General features: G+C 42.2%; 1 protein-coding gene across 6 annotated transcripts in view; it reads left to right on the top strand.

The window, feature by feature from the left end:
- The window catches only part of CPEB3 (cytoplasmic polyadenylation element binding protein 3), a 221,316-nt gene that overhangs the window by 186,644 nt on the left and 28,672 nt on the right, over nt 1-6,000 (top strand). The window lies entirely within an intron of this gene.

The following is a 6,000-nucleotide window of genomic DNA, read 5'->3' as shown; positions in this document are numbered from 1 at the left end:
CCTCTCTGCCTTCCCATCTCACCTCCGGACAGAAGCTGCCCATTTAGTCTCTTGTATCTACTTGAGCTAAGAAGCACACTCCTCACGAGTATCACTTTATGTCCCACAGTCCAGTCCAATCCCTGTCGGAAGAGTTGGCCTCAGAAATTGTTTTGGTTCTGGGCTGATAGAGAATCCGGGGTCCATGCTTTCCGGGGTTCCTCCAGTCTCATTGAGACCATTAAGTCTGGTCTTCTTACTAGAATTTGAGTTCTGCACCCCCCCTTTCTCCTGCTCGATCAGGGACTCTCTGTTGTGTTCCCTGTCAGGGCAGTCATTGGTGGTAGCTGGGCACCATCTAGTTCATCTGGTCTCAGGCTGATGGTTTATGTGGCCCTTTCTGTCTCTTGGGCTAATACTTTCCTTGTGTCTTTGGTGTTCTCCATTCTCCTTTGCTCCAGGTGGTTGGGACCAATTGACGCATCTTAGATGGCCGCTTGCAAGCTTTTAAGACCCCAGATGCCACTCACCAAAGCAGGATGCAGAACATTTTCATAATAAGCTTGTTATGCCAGTTGACCTAGATGTCCCCTGAAAGCATGGTCCCCAGACCCCTACCCCTGCTACTGTGTCCCTCGAAGTGTTTGATTGTATTTAGAAAATTTCTTAGCTTTGGTTTAGTCCAGTTGTGCTGACTTCCCCTGTAATGTGTGCTGTCCTTCCCTTCATCTAAGATAATTTTTATCTACTATCTAGTTTTGGGGGGGAATCTTTTGAGGTAAATATTCAGTGATATGTAGCATATATCCAGAAAATATATGTCTTGAATTTTTCTAAGATCATTTGTTGCAAACAGTCTGCCCTTTCTTCCCTGGTAGTTCACTTGTATTAGGAATGATGTCCTGATTTTGTGATGTAGGAAATGGGAGCATTATAACCATATCCATATTTTGTTCCGTGAAATGGTAGCAGGCAGAATTCATCCAGTATCAAATTTCTCAGCAGTAGAAACTTTTTATTTCACCAAGTCCCAAGTTCAATGTAAGAATTGTCCCTGATAAACTCCAGAGCTGGCATACTGACTTAACTGCATTGCCCCTTAAGGCTAGGGATTTTCTAATATCAGTATGTGTTTGTGTTGCCCCTCCCCACCACCTCCCCATCCCGCCCCCCCCAAAAAAAAGCAAGCCCTCACCCACAACTAATGTCTAGCTGCCATATCAGAGCAGGTCGGGTAACATTAGCATAAAGCCAAATTAAGATTGGGATGAATTGGTGCTTATGGAGCGAAAACCAGGCCAAGCTAATGTTAAACAAAGATTAATCAGTAGAGGAAGTACAACCCCTGGGCAGAACTAAACATTTGAGCACCACTCTGGGCTCAGCAGTGTGCTCAGCACTCTCATGTTTGTTTAATCCTCACAATAACCTTGTGAGGTTGTACATGGTAGTCTTTTCATTGTAGAGATGATAAAGCAGAGTTCAGAGGGAGTGACTGGTCCAAGACCACAATAAGTGAAAAAGCCAAGATTCAAACTCGTTCCCAGAACCTCAACTTTATCAAGCTGAGAACTAAGATGTTGTCTTAGTAACAGTCAACTTGGTACCAATCAATTTCATCAAGTTAAGTACTCTGTCTTAGTTGGTTGTTGTTTATATCATTTATTTGAAAATATTCTTAACTTCTCAACGTCTGTTACAGAGTGGAAGCTTATAAGCATGTTTCCTCTGCTTGAGGTGTATGAATCACTATTTGTGAACCAACTCGGCAATTGTGGTAAACCTTGGAAGTCCACCTACAAGTTCAATCTCCCTTTCTCTTAGAAACCCGGACTTATTTGTCATCCTGAGGAGCCCTACTCCCCTTTCCCATCTGCTTTGTCCTCATTTTCACTTATTTCTGAATAAAAGAGATGTGCCTTTAAATTTACAATTTGGAAAGATGAATGTGTTGATATTTTCCTCCAAAATCTTCATCTTCTTCCACTCAATTTGACTGTCACGGTATCTCAGACTTAGATGTCACCTTAGGGCTGTCTTGAAATCTAATTAAATGATAGACACAGGACCCTGGTGGTGCAGTGGTTAAGAGCTATGGCTGCTAACCAAAAGACTGGCAGTTCGAATCCAGCAGCCGCTCCTTGGAAGCCCTATGGGGCAGTTCTGCTCCATCCTATAGGGTCTGTATGAGTCAGAATTGACTTGATGGCAACGAGTTGTTTTATTTTCTGAGGTGGGACACGATGAGGGAGTCATCATGGTTTCCTCTCTGGTGAACTACAATCCCTTTAAATCTCTGTAATAACCAGGAGTAAATTCCAGGAATCATAATGGGGGTTCATATTCAACTTCGGAGGCATACTCACCACAACCCAGAAGAATTCACGGAATTACTATGTGCTACACACAGCTGTACTAGTCTTGTTTCTCTGTCCAGTCTGTGCAACAGTGAAACTTTTAAGAGGTCCAACATGTAGGCTAGACATGTGGGTTAGTGGTGTTAGTAGTGTTGCTCTTACCATGGAACACTTGCTCATGAGACAACTTGAGTTGTCTTAGGAGCACAGAAGGTCTTGTCTAAAGTACAGTATGCCCTTGGATGTAGTTACCAGACTTGCTAATTTCCCACCCCTGTGGTGACCAGACAGGCACTGTGAACACTGTCACCTCCGTCTGTGTGAACTCCAGTATGCACCTGCATGCATTGCCCTGGTGGTCTCATCTTCCTTAGGTTAAATGGTAAGAACGTGATCCTGAGAGCCATGCTGTCCCTGCCCCTCTACAGAGGATGGTTTAGAATGAGGATTTGCTGTCATAGGCTTTAGTAGGTGGTTTTACTACATTTTCCCGATAAGACAAAGGCTTGATCAAGGGCTTATATTTTGTGAGCAGCGTTGAGATTACAAGATATAGGTGAACCCATGAAGTTTTTAGTTGATGCCTGCCAAATCTTTACTGCTTTTCTTCTGTTTTTCTCCCCTCACCCCAAGTTGTCAGAATGGTAGCCTCTTCTCTGTTCCACTCTCCTCCCATCAGAGTAAGGGAGCTTATGTGGGTCTTTCCTGTATTAACTGATGATACTCTAAAGAATCCTTTAAAACCTGCTCTCTAAGAGTAACTGTGCATTTTGGCATCTGTAGGTGAGTTTGCATCTTATTGAAAAAACGATTCTCAGACTGGAAATTCATAGGACTTGAGGAAGGCTTGCTCTGTTTTTACTAGTCATGTATGCTGTAGAAGATGAACTAAATTAGTCTGTTTTTTATGTTCTTTTTACCAGATGGTAAAAGGAGTTTCTCAATATAATTAAAAACTCTGTTTGGTACTTAAATGGCATCCGTCTGGTGTTCAAGCCTAGCATGGGTTTAGCCTGCAGAAATGGGCTTTAGTGAGGACTTAGTACTTGAGTAAAGGGCCAAATACAAACAGCAGTTGTTTGACCATTGTTTACTTTTCTTCAGAATTGATCACAGTATTAGACTTTCTGTGGTTAAAATACAGATTAGAGTAGAAATAGAAATGAGAAATCTTCATACTCTTCCCTAAAAAACTCTTTCTTTCATCACCTTAGTTTCGTCTAGCTTCTCAACAAATTGCCCTTCACTTGAGTGAGGCTTCCTGGGCTCTAATGTCTGCAGACTTTTTGGTGGCCAAGAAAATGACTATACATAAGCTCAAAAGTGGAAATGATTTATAATTAGTTTTTATAAAGGCCTAAGTGGGTGAGAGTTTCTGCTTCCTACCAAAAGTACTACTTAACTGCCAGCAAGTAGATCAGTCATGATCTAATCATTGGCACCTGAAGGTAAATTCCCAACAGCTAGATTCACAAAATAATGGAATGTGTGTGCTTGTGGAGGAGGCTTCTTTGGCATCATAGCATCCCCAGGATTCCTTTGGAGACCACTGTGGTGTAGAAGAGCCTGTGGTTATGGTACCTCTCCTTCTTCGGGAGCCTAGCTTGAAGCTTGTAACTGGAGTACCTTATTTCTAAATCAGACACTTTCTTGAGTCCTTCCTAAGGTGGAAGACAAGTTCCAGTTCAGTACATTGTCAGCGTTCTTTCTCTGGTCACTCACCAGGCTCAGGGAACGTTCGCTTTCTTATTCCATTCCAAAGGAGGATCTTTGGTAAATTAATATTTAAACTCCAGGGCCCTGAAGTTATTTATTTTACTAACATCCCTTCGACCAGTAAGGGAAATTCATTAATGACTGCAAATGACAATTAATTTCACCTCAGTTTCTTGGTCCCTGTTGCTGGAATAACACTGTCCATGTGAGGAGGTCCTCAAGCCTGCAGCAGTTGTTGGGACGAAGTGTAAGGAACCACTGAACTCTGATATTTAGGGTACGTACATGGTTCTTGTTGCAGTACTTGAATGAATGTTATTCCTGGATCCTGCCCCAAGACTGCAGGTCGGGGTCCACTTGTGCTCTAATTGGCAATGTTCCCTTGGCTGATATGAATCAGTCCTTCTGACCATAATGGAATAATTGGGTTGACTTTCTGCTGCCCTGTTTTTAATAGCCCTTACTCCTGGGCTCAGGAGCCCTGGTGGCCCTTGGCTGCTAACCAAAAGGTCGGCGGTTTGAGCCTACCAGCCACTCTGCAGGAGAAAGCTGTGACAGTCTGCTTCTGTAAAGATTACAGCCTTGGAAACCCTGTGGGGCAGTTCTCCCCTGTCCTATTGCTATGAGTCGGAATTGACTTGATGGCAGTGGGTTTGCTTGGGTTTTTTTGTTTTGTATTCTTGGTCTCAGTTATTGCCAACTTATTTTCTCATCTTCTGAAACTTAACCATTGGTTGAAGGCCAATCTTCCTATTACCAGCAGATACTCAGAAAACAATCAGCAATTCTTTTGGCAGTCTGGTATGGAAAGAAATTTTGAAGAAGTAGAAATACAGCTTTTCTGTCAGAGTGACATAGTTTTTCTTACTGCCTCTGTAACTCAGCAGCTACATATTACCAGGAACCAGTAACACTGGGCTTTCCTTCTGTTCTTAGGAATATGGTGGAGTTCTTATACCATTCAGCCATTCAGCCCTTGTATCTGATGCAGATCTCTTACCCTACCCTACCAGGTTGTGCTGCTTTCCTTATCCCCAGATAGTGATTCCTGTTGAGCTCTACTTGTGATGTTTTTTTGGATGTTGGCTATGGCCCAAGTCATCATCCATCTTCCCTGTCTTCTCCTTTCTAAATACCATGTGTAGGTGTTTGAGGGAAGTGATTTCTCGGGGTAGCCACTTCAGGGGTAGGGGTAAGGTAGGATTAGGCCTGAGTCTTTTGGAATTATGCTATGTAAATAGCCTGAAAGGAGTGGTCATAGCTGGAGGAGATGCCGTCCAGTATCAAGTAAACATTACCTTAGGCAGTTTGGGATGCAGGTAAGTAAGTGCTACATGTCTCTCCATGGTACCTTTATGGTACGGATAATTTTAGAATATCAGATCTTTGGAATGGTCCAGTTTCTAAATGCCTTTTGTATAGGTGCTTTGTAAATATACCAATGCAAAGGCATATTTAGAAAAAATGTGGCAAGGAGTGCAAACCATACCTCAAAATTTATAGCAAGGTATAGGATGAGTATGTTTTTACTGCCTATGTAGCAGCTTGGTGCTTCCTGGCACATTGTAAGTGCTCAATAAATGTTAATTGCTGCTATTATCATTACCCCACTGCCCTAGAGTGGATTCGACTCATAGAGACCCCATAGGGTTTCCAAGGCTGTAAATCTTTATAGAAGTAGGCTGCCACATCTTTCTCCTGCAGAGCCACTTGTGGTTTCGAACCACAGACGGTTCGGTTAGCAGTCAGTCGCTTTAACCATTGCACCAACAGGGCTGCTTAACTATTATCATTACAAGTATTATTATTATTATTTAGAATGTGAGAAGTTAGTGTGGAAATTTCTCAGTTTTGATAGACTATTCTCTTTTAAAATCTTTTATTATTTTTTTAAACTATAGAGATTTACTTTAAGGCTGTAAGCGTATTGTCTCTAGTTAAAACGAAT

The sequence above is a fragment of the Trichechus manatus genome, unplaced genomic scaffold (assembly GCF_000243295.1).
Source record: "Trichechus manatus latirostris isolate Lorelei unplaced genomic scaffold, TriManLat1.0 scaffold00007, whole genome shotgun sequence".
Lineage (NCBI taxonomy): Eukaryota > Metazoa > Chordata > Mammalia > Sirenia > Trichechidae > Trichechus > Trichechus manatus.
Note: the sequence above shows the minus strand (reverse complement) of the source record. Positions and strands in the feature narration are given on the sequence as shown.